Source organism: Tasmannia lanceolata, unplaced genomic scaffold (assembly GCF_043159265.1).
Source record: "Tasmannia lanceolata isolate RefF3 unplaced genomic scaffold, GAP_Taslan_0.1 ptg000012l, whole genome shotgun sequence".
NCBI lineage: Eukaryota > Viridiplantae > Streptophyta > Magnoliopsida > Canellales > Winteraceae > Tasmannia > Tasmannia lanceolata.
In genome coordinates, this window is record NW_027518689.1 from 25,351,070 (window position 1) to 25,369,350 (window position 18,281).

Here is an 18,281-nt window from a genome sequence, read left to right on the forward strand (position 1 = left end):
ATCATCCTAACCCATCCATTTGTGGAGGTCAAAATGGACAGACATTGTTTGTCCACAAATCTGCCCATTTTTGTCCTCCACTAATGGAGGGGTTAGGATGATCCTATGGAGCTGAATTTTGGTACACCCCATATCTATGATAGGGCCTTGCAAATGAATGGTTTGGATCACCACAGAAAATGGGGGACCCATGTGATTGGGCGCTTAAGCGCACCATAAGCTTGGTGAGCTTAAGCACACCAACAGTTTCCTCTCTCTCTCTCTCTCTCTCTCTCTCTCTATATATATATATATATATATATATATATATATATATATATATATAGAGAGAGAGAGAGAGAGAGAGAGAGAGAGAGAAAACATTTCCTACACGCTTGTGTAGGTAAGTTACCTACACACTAGCTTAAAATACAGTGGGGGTCCACATTGTTTGGGTGATCCAAACCATTCATTTGAATGGTCCTCACATAGATAGGGTGTCCACAAAAAATCAGATCCATAGGATCATCCCAACCATTCAAACTATGGAGGCAAAAAATGGACTAATTTGTGAAGGTTTAGACACGTCCATTTTACCTCCACAAATCGTAGGGTCGGGATGATCCTATGGATCTGATTTTTTGTGGATACCCTATCTCTGTGAGGACCATTCAAATGAATGGTTTGGATCACCCAAACAATGTGGGGCCCCACTGTATTTTAAGCTAGTGTGTAGGTAACTTACCTACACAAGTGTGTAGGAAATGTTCTCTCATATATATATATATATATATATATATATATATATATATATATGATGAGGAAATGAAGTGTGTGCAGCTGCTGTGGACCCCGATCCGAGAGAAGCGGGGGGGCGAGCCCCCGGACGAGTCTCTGGATCATCCACGTGAAGGAGAGCTCCACCAAGGAACTCTCGAAAGAGTGCCCCTCACAGCATGAGCGGCGACGTAAAGTGAGATACCTCTCGATTCGGGGACTAGCCCGGATTCGAGACGCACCTTAAACAAAGAAAGAGTCGCCATCCAAAGAAGTAGGCCCTGGATCCCATGCTGTGCTCTGTCGCAATAGATAACCAAAGATACAAAAGGTCCGTGCCTGATGACGAATGGGGAAGGAGTTAGGCGCCCCCAATTCGCCCAAGTGCAAGCACCTGGTCTCTTATGCCATTTATTATTAATTTTGAAGAGTTTTGGGCGAAAATCATGTGAAATGGGAACAATCATCCCCGAGAAAACGTCTATCTAAGCATGCATGACCCGGGGATGGGCAAAGAAAGTGAACATCCAAATCCTAACTCATCGCATCTAATCCTAACTCATCACATCTAACAAAGAAATAAACAATCGCATGCATAGCTACAGCTAAGCAGATAATGACAGATATAATGAGATAAGGAAAGCAAATATCTAAGTTTAGACAGATAATGAAGCTAAGACGAATGGATAAACGCTATAGCTAAGCAATCAAAGCAGTAAAGTAAACACACTAGCATGCGAGCCTATGCGAGAGATAAGACTCAGAAAATGGCAATCGATCGCACGCTTGAAGAACAAACAAACTAGAATGCATGAGAAATCTAAGATAAGCACACAGCAAGCTAAAAGGTGTAAGAAAAGAAAGAAATCGGAAAATCAACGGCATGTGAGAACCAAAAATGCCAGGAGAAAGAAGATGGAACACACGATAGGCTCAGAGGGCTATTCAAAAGGAATCAAGCCCAGCGATCCTAATCTGCTGAAGATCGGACAAGTCTCGCGATCGTCATGACCTATCGTTGGGCTCAGCGAGGACAATCCCTGTAAAGGGGCCACGCTACGTCATCGCCCGTCCCAAAACCCGATAAAACGTCAGAAAACTGATGAAAACCGAAAAATCACGATGAAAACCGGAAATGGAATGAAAAGAGGGCTCCGAGTGACCTGGCAATCACCATCCTTGCCCTTTTTGCTTTTGTTTTTAAATATTTGAAAATATTTATTAAAAAGGTTTGACTGAACTTGGGTGGACCCAAGCTACCTACGTACCCTGCGGAGAGAGATCAAGCCAACGTAGTTCGGACGAAAATGTGAGAAATATTTGTAAAATGGTGATGAAAAAAAAGGGTGATGTAAAAAAGGTGACTGGACTCAGGATGCCAGCTGCACGCCTGAGCTGCCTACGTACCCCTCAGCTAGGGATCAAGCCATCCGTAGTTCGGACCAAATTTCCTAACTACACTCCTAATGACTTAAGATTTTTGACATTTTTGATTTTTCAGATGTTTTCGATGTTTTTGACTCAACATGATAGAATCCTATCATCATAAGGGTAGGACAGGCTCCTAATATCCCGCAAAGGTTGGACAGCATCCTATACTTTGCGGGGGGAAATGAATAGAATCACGACTCTGCAAGGGTTGGACAGTATCCCATACCTTGCAGGAGCGGATAAAAATCACATGACTTGATGAGAGGATGGACAGAATCCTAACCCCTATGATGATAGGACAGACTCCTGAAAGACCGAAGGACTGACTCGTATGCTTAAGACTGACTCCGAAAGATGGAAGGACGGAATCCTAAACTCTACAAGGGTAGGACAGACTACTAAACCCTAGGATGGTAGGACAGACCCCTAAACTCTCTATGACAGACTCTAAAGAGGAAGAAATCCCTTAACCTGCGAAGATTCTAAGGCAGGAAGGGAAGGGGTTGGCTCAATAAGCATTCCGTCATAGCCTTGAATATACCGTCCAAGACCAAAATCAAAATGAACCCAAAGAAGGAAGCAAGACCTTAGGGCCGCTCTACCACCAAAAGATGATTGGGTTGATATCCACTCAGAGAGAAACGTAATCAGCTTAATACGATGATCAAGATGAGATAATACGACATTGATGTTTGGTAACACCAATAGAGGCCGCATCCCGCACGAATAATTGCACTAACCATCATTATCTTCTTACACAAGGGGACACGAAAACTAGTATAGGCCATTCAGGTTCGTGCAACTACTGAAACGCGAAAGATCCAAGAGGAATTATACTCGGTTATCATGGAGTAATCGAAGCCAATGTCATCAAGGACAAGGTATGAAGTAGAACCACCGACACCCACCTACTGTTCTAACGAATAAATGGAAATAAACCAACTCATTCTATACCATTTTCCAAGATTGACATAGCATTAAAAAAAATCAGATGAGGGTATGGCATTACCTGAATTGAGTGCAACTGGCTATAATTCCTGAATGGCCGTCGGCAATCCGTGGTGCTATCGGCTGAGATTGGTGATGATGAATGGGCTATAAAGACCAAAAATTGGAAGAGATCATATGGGTTTGGGAAATTCCAGATTGGGGTTGGATTTATGGTTATGATTGGGCGTGAAAGTGAGATGGTTTTAAGGGGGGGTTTGGGTGAAATGTTAACAAAAAATGGATGAGAGGGTGAGGGGAGAGATGATCGAGCAGTGGTGGCTGTTAATGGGGGTGGGTTTTAAGTTTGGGAAACGGTGGATCTAGTGGAGAGGGGCAGATGGAAGTGGGCGGTGGTCGGAGGTCGCACGGAGTTAATGGAGGATTTGAGAATGGGTTTAGGCTTAAGAGAGAATGAGATGGGTTTGGGTTTGAAATGGAGAAGGAGTTGCAGAGACGATGGAGTTGGGAGAATGGAGGCTCGGATTCCGGTGGGGTTTGCCGGATTCCGACGAGGATTCGGGTTGTTGGCTGCAAGTAAAATAAAGTGGAGGTAGAGCTTGAGATGGGTTTGAGGGAGATGGTGGTCTCGGTGGAGAGGATGAGGATTTGAAGAATATGGGTTAGATTTGGGTGGGTGGAGGTGGCACGGCCGGAATCCGGCAAACTTGCCGGAGAAGATGAAATGGGGCTTCTCTGCTTCTCTCTCTCTCTCTCTCTCTCTCTCTCTCTGTGTGTTTCTCTCTGCTAATGAGAAAACCCCTCTTTTTTTCTTTTTTCTTTTTTTGGGGATGAGGGAGAAGGTGGTGGCTGAGAAGGGGGTTTGATGGTGGTGGTGGTGATTGCTGGTATGGGATGGAGATGGCGGTTGAAGAGGGTTTGATGGATGGGTTGTGAAGAAGAGGACGATTGAGATGGATTTTAATGGTTCTAAGAGGATGGAGGTAGTGGCGGCCATGGAGGAGGAGGAGTAGGGCGGTGGTGACGTGAATATGGGTTACGGTGGCTGATGGTGGTTGCAGAGGTGGTGGTGGCTTAGGGAAGAAGGTGGGTTTGCAGAAAAAAAAGGGGTTGAAACGTGGTGATGGTGGCTGATGGTGGTGGATTTTGGGTTTTCGAAGTGGTGGTTCGGTGGAGGAGAGGGGGATGGGCGGCTGATGCGAAAATGAAGATGAAGGTGGAGGTGGTCGGCCGGAGATGCTTGGGCTGGCTGGAGAAGGATGGGTGGCCGGCGACTCCTTCTTCTCCCTCTCTCTGCTTCTTGATTTTTCTTGCAAAAAAATGAGGCTCCCCTGTATACCCACGGGATATATGACTTTATAGCTAGGGTTGCCATCCTCCTCCTAATCTCAGCCATCCATTTCACTTTTGATCCTATGGTCTCTGTTCGATGCTCGCAAGACAAGCCAAAATGATAAATTCGAGCCCCCTCTTCTTGCCCTGGACAGACCCATCTAGTATTTATGTCTATTCTTAAACCCCACAGGGGTGTGGTCCAAGTACAGACCAGGGGAGGATAAAAAGGTGTTATATTTGCCTTCTTTTTTTCTTTTTTCTTTTTTTAAGGAAATTGGGGCTAGGTCAAAATGGGGTGTCTACAGATGCCCCTCTTTGGCAGAGGGTGCTCGTCACACGGAAGCCAAAGCCGAACAGACAACACATTTTGACTGGCCCAAGGTTTCAAACGGAAGGGATGCAAAGGGGGGGGACGAGACGGATCGACGAGACAGATTCTCATCGAGAAGGAATGATAAGATGAACTGACGAGACAGATTCTCGAAAAGAAAACTGAGATGGACTCTCAAGGGATAGTGAGACAGACTCTCACAAATTGCAGAATGGGATAATTAGACAACCTCTAATTAAGCCACTCAGGGATTTGGAGATTACAGAGTGGAATGATTAGACAATCATCATGATCAAACCTAAATTAGGATCTGAGAAGACGGCATCTTGACAGTTCGACAAAGCAGAATGATTAGACAATCATCATGATCAAACCTAAATTAGGATTTGAGAAGATGGCATCTCGATAGATCAACAAAGGGGAATGATTAGACAATCATTATGATCAAACCAAAATTATGATCTGAGAAGACAGCATCTTGACAGATCAATAAAGCGGAATGATTAGACAGCATCATGATCATTCCAAAATTAGGATCTGAGAAGACAGCATCTTGACAGATCAACAAAGCGGAATGATTAGACAGCATCATGATCATTCCAAAATTAGGATTTGAGAAGACAGCATCTTGACAGATCAACAAAGCGGAATGATTAGACAGCATCATGATCATTCCAAAATTAGGATCTGAGAAGACAACATCTTGACAGATCAACAAAGCGGAATGATTAGACAGCATCATGATCATTCCAAAATTAGGATCTGAGAAGACGACATCTTGACAGATCGACAAAGCGGAATGATTAGACAATCATCATGATCAAACCTAAATTAAGATCTGAGAAGACGGCATCTTCACAGATCGACAAAGCGGAATGATTAGACAATCATCATGATCAAACTTAAATTAGGATCTGAGAAGACAGCATCTTGACAGATCGACAAAGCGGAATGATTAGACAACTATCATGATCAAACCTAAATTAGGATCTGAGAAGACAGCATCTTGACAGACCAACAAAGCGGAATGATTAGACAGCATCATGATCATTCCTAAATTAGGATCTGAGAAGACAGCATCTTGACAGATCGACAAAGCGGATTGATTAGACAATCATCGTGATCAAAACCACTCTAGGATCTGAGAAGACAGCATCTTGACAGACCAACAAAGCGGAATGATTAGACAGCATCATGATCATTTCCTAAATTAGGATCTGAGAAGACAGCATCTTGACAGATCGACAAAGCGGAACGATTAGACAATCATCATGATCAAAACCACTCTAGGATCTGAGAAGACAGCATCTTGACAGACCAACAAAGCAGAATGATTAGATAGTATCATGATCATTCCTAAATTAGGATATGAGAAGACAGCATCTTGACAGATCGACAAAGTGGAACGATTAGACAATCATCATGATCATTCCTAAATTAGGATCTGAGAAGACAGCATCTTGACAGATCGACAAAGCGGAATGATTAGACAGTTATCATGATCAAACCAAAATTAGGATCTGAGAAGACAGCATCTTGATAGATCAACAAAGCGGAATGATTAGACAATTATCAGGATCATTCCTAATTTGAAAGTTTTTTTCCTTTTCTTTTCAACAGCTTTGAAAGATTTGCTTTTTTAAAAGTTTGTCTTCCTTTTCTTTTCAACAGCTTTGAAAGATTTGCAACAGCTTTTACCATACCATAAATTGTAATGATAAGACAGTTGTTCGTCACATAACAACTTCAGTTTGTGAGACAGTCTTTCACCAAGCACACACTAAAATTGTAAGACAGTCTCTCACTAAAAAAATTAAGAACACGAAACTCAAGAAGGAACAATTTTGATTCAAGAAACCGAGATTTTGATCGATTCCATTACAGGATTGATTGTCTCTTGCCGAGAACCTTAGGAGTGCGCGATCTCTGTGGAGAACCAGACACAGGTAACTTGCTGAGGTTTTGAGTAGACCATTTTTCTGAGAGAACTGAATTCTGCTGGAGATTGAAGGGTTGTGGGAGCAAATTCTAGATTCTGCTGGGAAAACTAATTTTCTTGGAGAATTGACTCTTCTGAAGAGTGGACTCAACTGAGAAGTTTAGAGGTTTGGCTTGAGATGTGCTTGTACCCCTCTTATCTTAACTTGCTGGAGACATTATTATTGATTGCCTTTGTGCTTGACATCTTTTATGACGCAAGTCATAAAAGATGCCCCTAGTATATTGTGTTTCCATGACAAGAGTTTTAAGGAGGCAGGACAATGATGGTTGAAGAAGAGATATATCGCTTCATGAAGGCTTGAGGTTGCACAGTTTTTTTGTATGGAGAGAGTAGGACAATCACCATGATGGCTGAGTCTGAGAATCCCTTCTTTCACATTGCTCACTTTTGGAGGCTTAAGGTCTTTGGATGGTTTGAACAAGATGTCTCTTGCCCCTTCTGATACCTAAACCAGGATTTACTCTGAATTTTCTTCGCATTTTGGAGGACACACTCCCATTCTTCCAGCACCCGACAGTTTGGACTTTGCAAGGAAAGGGAACACAAATATGAAGGAGGAACAGATTTCCAAGAACTCAATCAAAGAAGATTCTTATTGTTCAAAGGACTTGACTCACTTTCGACTCATTCTTGGATCTGATGTGTCATTTTTAAGGGTATGGCTTAGCCACTCTTAGAGTATTTTGAAGACCTTGTCAAGAGGTACTACTCTCATTTTTCGGTGTTTATGTCATGGTTATTATCCCTTTCGGATTGCTAGGTTTCAATGCCCTAGTTTAGAGGAATGGTAAAGTAAGCTTGCTGGCACTACTTGGACTCCGAGATTTTTCCCTGGCTCCATCTCAATGATTCGCTTTTTGTTGGAAGTCAATGCCATTGACTAGATTGCCTTTTCAGGTTTTCAATCTGACGGACTGCTTGCCCTAACTTTTGCCTTGTTCGCCCTTTCGGGTTTTCAATCCAGCGAGCTTGATACCCTAATTTTTGCCTAAGCTGACTTTTCAGTTGTCAACTTAGCGGGTGAATGACCCTAAATTTTGCCTAGACCGCCCTCTCGGGTTTTCAGCCTAGCGGGTCTTCAGACTCCATCATTTTTTCTTCTTGACTTTGAACCTCTGCTTGTTCACTAGAAGGACTTTCTAGGCGGGCTTGGATTCAAAAGGGTTGGATATTTCTTTTGGATTTCAAAGTTTCGACCGAACCTTGATTGGCCAGGTTGCCTAAAGTACCCCAAAAATGGAGGATCCGGTCCGCGTAGTTTGCTGGGGTTTGGAACAGAATGATTTGGCTTTAAGCTCAAAAGTTGAAAGGGAATAATTTGATTTTTATTCCAAAGGTTGACCGAACCTGAATTGATTAGGTTGCCTACGTACCCTGTAGAAAGGGATCAGGTCAGACGTAGTTCGGATGAAATGCCCCTGGTTTGCGGGTGTTTGAAAAGAATGTTTACTTTTGTTGAGGCTCGAAGGTGTTTGCAAAAGGATTTTTTTTAAACTTGGGATTTTGGCATTTAAGGCTCAGGCGTCCAAGGATGGCTTTCTGATGTTTTGGCATACAAGCTTCTTGAATGGCTAAGGTTCAATGGCTTTGAACTTTTTCTCTTTCTCTTTTTTTTTGAGGAGTCTGGCGGCATTTCCTGGCAAGACTTCATCTGCACTGTGCAAGCTAGACTGATTGAATTCCCACTTTGTCTTTGGGATCTTGCACTGATATTCGGGATTCTACGACTCTGGGTATTCTCTGAATGCTGCAGATTTTGAAATTTTCAATCTATTTATCGACTCCGCTTCCTGCGATTCTAACGTTCTTGAGGAGTTGACGTGGGGCATGCTCCCTTCTCCTTTCTTCTCTGGATTCTATCTGCTTTTTTTTTTTGTTCATTCTCTTTTTCTTTTCACTTGAAATGCGGGAATGCCCTTACTCTTTGATTACTTTGACTTAAAATTCCATCGGAATGTATAGCCCAAGTATTCTTTTTGGGGTTCATGTTCTATGCTCATGACTTTGTTGTCCGAAAATCTTCTCTCAATTTTTCATTAACTTCACTTGATGTTTGGTATTCTTCGTTTGAAATTTTCTCTTTTTCGACCTGATGTCTGAAGTTGAGGGCAACTTACGTTGAACAGTGCCAAGGCACGCTTCCGGCTTATCCTCATAGGACCAAGCGACACTTCCTTGAATCCTCTAAATAGGTTTATTGATTCTTTGCGCTCTTTGGGAGATTTTGCCAATCCTTATTTCTCGAGTTTTGGATTTGGATACCACTATCCACGGTATCGATTTCATCTTCAAGTGGCTTTGCTCGACGCTCTTCCTCTCGTTTGATCATCTTTCAAATCGCGAGGAGAATTTCATCGACATCCTCGTCCGAGGAGGGTGTCTTAATTTGTTTATTAACATTAGATCCAAGAGTGAACATATACAAGAATATTGATGACACTGGAATCAGATGTTCATTGCATTGAATGTTTGAAGTACATCAATGATTTTTGACGCGCCACGATAGGCTCTCCATCAAATTCAACAAGAGACTGGACATTGGCTCACAATGAGAGAGACCAATAAACACAACATACTTAGAATTGATATTGACATGGTAAGACTTACCAACTTTGATAGGAGGGTTGGTATACACACTTCAAAACAAATTTCAAAGATGAGACACTTCATCGGAGGCAACGGATTGACGCTGAAATTTCAAGGTTAACATGTCTTCCTTAATGATGAGAATGATTGGAGAGATCGACCCTGGTGTTAGAATCTCAGAAGGGACAGTCCTATAATGTCCTATCAACTTGGCTCAAACTGATCCATCGGCATTGGTGGGATTTTCTTTGGCATGGTGATATCTCCTGAATTTCAGGCTCTGACATCTTTCATTTTCCCTATGCAATGAATCTACTTCCCAGCCCCAGGGTGGTACAGGTAAAGGTGGTAAGATATATGAAGGGTTGAATGGGTGAAATGGTTCCCATGGTGGGTTAAAGAGGTGCAACACGGTTAGGTGCAGAGTTCTCAGAAGCATTTGAGTTCAAGAAGAAAGGGGATCCCCGTCTATCAGGTCCTGGATTTCATCATCATCTCTCTCATTTCTGCCAAAACGAGACTTTCAATATAGAGGTGAAATGGGTGAAGCAGAATTGCGGTTAAACCTTGAAGCTGGGCGAGGCCAAATGAGTTTTGAAAATGTGAATCTTTCAAGAGCTATGATTAACCAACCGGGCAAGATTCCTATCATGGACATCACAAACACTAGGCTTAGTGAGAATTAATCACATGGCAATGTAATGTGCAAGTTAAAACAAAAGGCAGCACAAAGACATCCTTCCCTTGGATAAAAGCCGACAGCATAACAACTGTACATAAAGATGTGGCACGGTAAGTATATGGTTTGTCAACGAACCCAAAAGGATAATGATTACGCTCAAGGGTTCTGAAAAAAATCGACAGCATGACAGCTACACTAGAAGGGTCTCAGCAACTAAACATGAAGAGTATGCCGTCATGGTCAAGATAAAGCAGGGCTCTCAGCAAGAACGCACACTCCAGTAATGATAATGGCAAGATAGACTCATAATCGACATGCGGAGTATATCTTATCAGGATCAATTAAATGATCAAGCTCATGGGAGATAGATCATGGCTAAAAGAGCTAAGCATCTGATGATAATCCATAGAATGGATAGAGAGGAATAATTGATTAGATTATGAAGGAAAACTTAACTAGGAAGTAAACCCTAATCTAATAACAAATATGTATACAAATAAATATATATACATATACACATATATACATATATCCTAACCAGAGGCACCATCCCTAGTCTAACCTAGCGGAGTCAAGGATGTCTTGACTCAAAAATGTCTGTGAGTGTACTAGATAATGTGGCGGGTAATCACGGTGTGACCTACCCTTCTATGCTACATGGGTAGACTGACTTCTATCCCAGGCTCACATATGCTGGTCGCACATGTTCGTCCTATATGAGTACATATATATAGTGTCCTAGCAAGGGTTCCCTAATTTTGGTTCTAAAGGGAGCAACTAATGTATATAGACATAATATAATGAAATAAAAGTAGGGCTCAGGCATTTCTACAGGGTACTATGCTTATGACCATACCCTTGATGTATAACGCTAGCACACCCAGCATTATACATAGTATGTTCATTGCTCATCGGCTGCTGTAGAACACCAGCACACCCAGTGTCTACGGCTGCAGCTCCGACGCATAGCATGGAAATAGATACAACGGTTCCCTCAATGTCATAATTACCCATCTGGTACGCATCACATCTATTCCCTCGGGCCAATAATGAAAATAATGAAAGAAATAAAGAATATAACAATGTATGATGTGCAGTGTGTGAATCCCTTGTTTTATTTACGCACCTACTTGGTGCCCTTGGATTTCCAACGATAAAGTTCCCATTTAACTTGGTTTAGACCCAAATTTCTTCAAAATTAATTAAAATGGCATTTTTACAGAGTTAGGCAATGTTTCAAGAAATTCCCAACGGAGTCGCCAGCCTGTGGACCCCGATCCGAGAGAAGCAGGGAGGACGAGCCCCCGGACGAGTCTCTGGATCATCCACGTGAAGGAGAGCTCCACCAAGGAACACTCGAAAGAGTGCGCCTCACAGCATGAGCGGCGATGTAAAGTGAGATACCTCTCGATTCGGGGACTAGCCCGGATTCGAGACGCACCTTAAACAAAGAAAGAGTCGCCATCCAAGGAAGTAGGCCCTGGATCCCATGCTGTGCTCTGTCGCAACAGATAACCAGAGATACAAAAGGTCCGTGCCTGATGACGAATGGGGAAGGGGTTAGGCGCCCCCAATTCGCCCAAGTGCAAGCACCTGGTCTCTTTGCCATTTATTATTAACTTTGAAGAGTTTTGGGCGAAAATCTTGTGAAATGGGAACAATCATCCCCGAGAAAACGTCTATCTAAGCATGCATGACCCGGGGATGGGCAAAGAAAGTGAACATCCAAATCCTAACTCATCGCATCTAATCCTAACTCATCACATCTAAGAAAGCAATAAACAATCGCATGCATAGCTACAACTAAGCAGATAATGACAGATATAATGAGATAAGGAAAACAAATATCTAAGTTTAGACAGATAATCAAGCTAAGACGAATGGATAAACGCTATAGCTAAGCAATCAAAGCAGTAAAGTAAACACACTAGCATGCGAGCATATGCAAGAGATAAGACTAAGAAAATGGCAATCGATCGCACGCTTGAAGAACAAACAAACTAGAATGCATGAGAAATCTAAGATAAGCACACAGCAAGCTAAAAGGTGTAAGAAAAGAAAGAAATCGGAAAATCAACGGCATGTGAGAACCAAAAATACCAGGGGAAAGAAGATGGAACACACGATAGGCTCAGACGGCTATTCAAAAGGAATCAAGCCCAGCGATCCTAATTTGCTGAAGATCGGACAAGTCTCGCGATAGTCATGACCTATCGTTGGGCTCAGCGAGGACAATCCCTGTAAAGGGGCCACGCTACATCATCGCTCGTCCCAAAACCCGATAAAACGTCAGAAAATCGATGGAAACCGAAAAATCACGATGAAAACCGAAAATGGAATGAAAAGAGGGCTCCGGGTGACCTGGCAATCACCATCCTTGCCCATTTTTGATTTTGTTTTTAAATGTTTGTAAAGATTTATTAAAAAGGTTTGACTGAACTTGGGTGGACCCAAGCTACCTACGTACCCTGCGGAGAGAGATCAAGCCAACGTAGTTCGGACGAAAAGGTGAGAAATATTTGTAAAATGGTGACGAAAAAAAAGGGTGATGTAAAAAAGGTGACTGGACTCAGGATGCCAGCTGCACGCCTGAGCTGCCTACGTACCCCTCAGCTAGGGATCAAGCCATCCGTAGTTCGGACCAAATTTCCTAACTACACTCCTAATGACTTAAGATTTTTGAGATTTTTGATTTTTCAGATGTTTTCGATGTTTTTGACTCAGCAGGACAGAATCCTATCATCATAAGGGTAGGACAGGCTCCTGATTTCCTGCAAAGGTTGGACAGCATCCTATACTTTGCGGTGGGAAATGAACAGAACCACGACTCTGCAAGGGTTGGACATCATCCTATACCTTGCAGGAGCGGATAAAAATCACATGACTTGATGAGAGGATGGACAGAATCCTAACCCCTATGATGGTAGGACAGACTCCTGAAAGACCGAAGGACTGACTCCCATGCTGAAGACTGACTTCGAAAGATGGAAGGACGGAATCCTAAACTCTACAAGGGTAGGACAGACTCCCAAACCCTAGGATGGTAGGACAGACCCCTAAACTCTCTATGACAGACTCTAAAGAGGAAGAAATCTCTTAACCTGCGAAGATTCTAAGGCAGAAAGGGAAGGGGTTGGCTCAAGAAGCATTCCGTCATAGCCTTGAATATACCGTCCAAGACCAAAATCAAAATGAACCCAAAGAAGGAAGCAAGACCTTAGGGCCGCTCTACCACCAAAAGATGATTGGGTTGATATCCACTCAGAGAGAAACGTAGTCAGCTTAATACGATGATCAAGATGAGATAATACGACATTGATGTTTGGTAACACCAATAGAGGCCGCATCCCGCACGAATAATTGCACTAACCATCATTATCTTCTTACACAAGGGGACACGAAAACTAGTATAGGCCATTCAGGTTCGTGCAACTACTGAAATGCGAAAGATCCAAGAGGAATTATACTCGGTTATCATGGAGTAATTGAAGCCAATGTCATCAAGGACAAGGTATGAAGTAGAACCACCGACACCCACCTACTGTTCTAACGAATAAATGGAAATAAACCAACTCATTCTATACCATTTTCCAAGATTGACATAGCATTAAAAAAAAATCAGATGGGGGTATGGCATTACCTGAATTGAGTGCAACTGGCTATAATTCCTGAATGGCCGTCGGCAATCTGTGGTGCTATCGGCTGAGATTGGTGATGATGAATGGGCTATAAAGACCAAAAAATGTAAGAGATCATATGGGTTTGGGAAATTCCAGATTGGGGTTGGATTTATGGTTATGATTGGGCGTGAAAGTGAGATGGTTTTAAGGGGGGGTTTGGGTGAAATGTTAACAAAAAATGGATGAGAGGGTGAGGGGAGAGATGATCGAGCAGTGGTGGCTGTTAATGGGGGTGGGTTTTAAGTTTGGGAAACGGTGGATCTAGTGGAGAGGGGCAGATGGAAGTGGGCGGTGGTCCGAGGTGGCACGGCGTTAATGGAGGATTTGAGAATGGGTTTAGGCTTAAGAGAGAATGAGATGGGTTTGGGTTTGAAATGGAGAAGGAGTTGCAGAGACGATGGAATTGGGAGAATGGAGGCTCGGATTCCGGTGGGGTTTGCCGGATTCCAACGAGGATTCGGGTTGTTGGCTGCAAGTAAAATAAAGTGGAGGTAGAGCTTGAGATGGGTTTGAGGGAGATGGTGGTCTCGGTGGAGAGGATGGGGATTTGAAGAATATGGGTTAGATTTGGGTGGGTGGAGGTGGCACAGCCGGAATCCGGCAAACTTGCCGGAGAAGATGAAATGGGGCTTCTCTGCTTCTCTCTCTCTCTCTCTCTCTCTCTCTCTCTCTCTCTCTTTCTGTTTCTCTCTGCTAATGAGAAAACCCCTCTTTTTTTCTTTATTCTTTTTTTGGGGATGAGGGAGAAGATGGTGGCTGAGAAGGGGGTTTGATGGTGGTGGTGGTGATTGCTGGTATGGGATGGAGATGGCGATTGAAGAGGGTTTGATGGATGGGGCTGTGAAGAAGAGGACGGTTGAGATGGGTTTTAATGGTTCTAAGAGGATGGAGGTAGTGGCGGCCATGGAGGAGGAGGAGAAGGGCGGTGGCGAGGTGAATATGGGTTACGGTGGTTGATGGTGGTTGCAGAGGTGGTGGTGGCTTAGGGAAGAAGGTGGGTTTGCAGAAAAAAAAGGGGTTGAAACGTGGTGATGGTGGCTGATGGTGGTGGATTTTGGGTTTTCGAAGTGGTGGTTCGGTGGAGGAGAGGGGGATGGGCGGCTGATGCGAAAATGAAGAGGAAGGTGGAGGTGGTCGGCCGGAGATGCTTGGGCTGGCCGGAGAAGGATGGGTGGCCGGCTGCTCCTTCTTCTCCCTCTCTCTGCTTCTTGATTTTTCTTGCAAAAAAATGAGGCTCCCCTGTATACCCACGGGATATATGACTTTATAGCTAGGGTTGCCATCCTCCTCCTAATCTCAGCCATCCATTTCACTTTTGATCCTATGGTCTCTGTTCGATGCTTGCAAGACAAGCCAAAATAATAAATTCGGCCCCCCTCTTCTTGCCCTGGACAGACCCATCTAGTATTTATGTCTATTCTTAAACCCCACAGGGGTGTGGTCCAAGTACAGACCAGGGGAGGATAAAAAGGTGTTATATTTGCTTTCTTTTTTTCTTTTTCTCTTTTTTTGGGAAATTGGGGCTAGGTCAAAATGGGGTGTCTACAGCTGCACAAACCATAGTGGGGGCCACATTTTTTTGGGGATCCAAAGCATTCATTTGGAAGTCCCTTCCATGGATAGTGTACCAAAAATCAGCCCTTTAGGATCATCTTAACCCTGGCATTTGTGGAGGGAAAAAATGGGCAGAAACAGTGTCTGTCCATTTTCCCCTCCAACTTTGATTGGGTTAGGATGATCCTATAAGGCTGATTTTTGGTACACACCCTATCCATGGAAGGGTCTTCCAAATGAATGCTTTGGGTCCCCCAAAAATGTGGCCCCCACTATGGTTTGTGCAACCATGCACAGATAGCTTATTTGTGCAACTGCACATACTTCATTTCCTCTCTCTCTCTCTCTCTCTCTCTCTCTCTCTCTCTCTCTCTATATATATATATATATATATATATATATATATATATATATATATAGTAATGAAATGTCAAAGCTTGGGAGAGTTAGAATAGTAAGACGTTTAATGGACTTGCATGGCACTTGTTTTGTATTTTGTAAAAAATCGGATTGTAGAGAATGTTTGATTCTAGTATAGAGCTATCCAAATTTGCTCATAGACGGCTAGTGATCAATAAAGTTTTGAGCCGTTAACACCTTCATTATGTGTGTTCATATTCCGAGGGGTATAGTGATGGGCTAATAATACATGGGGGCGTATTTGACGATTAAGAGTCTGTAATGGGTGGAGGTGGACTTTACGTTTTTCTTTTGAGTTATTATAAATATGGGATTGGTTCCTACTCTCACATGGATTGTTATTTCTTCTCATTGGAATATATAGAAGGAAGTGGAGGGGGTAGAAGACCACCTCAAACTGTTCTTCATGTTGCTGAGGATCGGAATCAACTTAGGATCATGAAATCATATTTGCCAAAGCATCAAAATCCATGGATGGAGGTATGTATGCCCAATCTCTTCTTACGTTTAATTTGTTCAATCACATAATTATGATTTGAGCACGCAAAATATGGAGAACAAGCTTACACCATGAGCTTATATCATGTTCTACAAGGAACTTTGTATTTGTAATTATACTTTGATAGATTTGAATTCTAAATCTTTAGATCTTGTGGACCTAGGATAGATAGATAGATATTCTGGTAGGTATTTTTGAAGAAAATTCAATGGGAATTCCTTCAAAACTAAAGATGAATCAAACGAATTTTGTTCATATGACAGATTTGCTTTTATAGTGGACTAGACTGTTAGTTCTTTAATTTTCAATTGGAATTCTGCAGAGATTAACTTTATTCTTGCACGAATTTCAATTGGAAAGTTTAAAGAAGATGATGCAATCAAAGTGAGGGGAAATGAGACTAGATCCAAGGATCTGGGCTGGTAAATCTAAATCTAAACTAGGTTGAACAATAGATTGTGAGGGAACTCAAACAAGTATGTACAAAATTGAAATGAAGAAGAAAATAAATAGAGATAGGACCTGATCTTACTCCTAAATGATATAGATCTTCTCTCAAGCTCTCTCTCTTTCTCTCTCTCTCTCTCTCTCTCTCTCTATATATATATATATATATATATATATATATATATATATATATATATAGGAAAAGCTTCTAGGGAACTCCCAGTCTTCCTCCCGTTTGGCTTATGTCCTTTCTAAAGATGGGAGAATCTTACCAGGACTCTCTGAAAACTCACAGCAATGGAGATTTTCGACTCCCAACCTAAGAAACTAGTGAAGCCCCAAAGGATCTTCTTTGAAGCATATTTTTTCCCTATGATTGCATCCTTTATTTTGAGTCGAATTTCGCACTGGCAAAAATACCCACAAACAGTAATGTGTATGACTCATTTTCCAAACCCAAAAGTAATGTAGAACGTGTGGCGTTGGACACTCTTTTACTTTTTATTTTCTATCTTCGTCATTTATTTGTAGTACTTTTTTGGGGCATCAAAACTGTCTGATTAGCTTGATTTTGGCATTTTTAGAAAGGTTTTTCGATTACCTATCTAAAGAGCACAAGATTACACGATTTGGACTTGATTTGACTATGTTATAGGTAGTTTTAGGATATGGTAAGTGTCTATTATGGGATTACTATTTTAGGATTATCTTAGTCATATTTCTTGCTTTTATTTTTGTTGCCTTAGATAGAAAATGGAGAATAATTGTTAGGCAAGTATTTGGCATTGCTATTCTTGAGTTTTGACTCTCTATATTATGTAATGGCATGAGGAAAGAAAGAGAGATTAAATAAAGTTTATTTTTGGGACGTCACTTGTGAAGCATTACATTGGCTCTTCCACGTGGGTGAAGGAGCTTCGCTCCTTTCACTTGTTATATTGGAGTTTTTCTCCAAACAGTGGCATGGGTTTTCAAACTCCCACGAGATTATTTTAGTTGCTGCTAGTGTTGATCTTCATCTTGGTGTTGCCGCTCATGGTCCCTACATCAGTTTGTATTAGAGCACATGGGATCTTCGACAATTGGATGATGGGATGAAGAAGTCGATACACCTAACGTCGGCCAGCCTGATTTAGCCACAGAAAATGAAGAACTCGAATAACAAGTGAAGAATTTCACACATTTAGCACTGCTCGAAGCCCGCATCCATGAGAAGACACCCATGGATCCGAGAGTGCCTTCAAGAGCCCTTTTCATGGCTAAGGGTCATGTAAGGGATTACAAAAGATGAAAAAAAAGGAAGAATACAAGGTTGGTGCAACACTGAAAATAAGATTTGGAGGACGATGGCCTAAACTCGAGGACGAGTTTTCTTCAAGTGGGGGTGAATGACGCAGAATGATTGGCGTTGAACAAGTCTTTTACTTTTTATTTTCTATTTCGTCATTTTATTTGTAGTATTGTTTTGGGGCATTAAAACTTGTCTGATTAGTTTTTGGCATTTTTAGAAAGGTTTTTCGGTTACCTACCTAAAGAGCCCAAGATTATGCAATTTGGATTTGATTTGGCTAAGTTATAGGTAGTTTTAGGATATGGTAAGTGTTTATTAC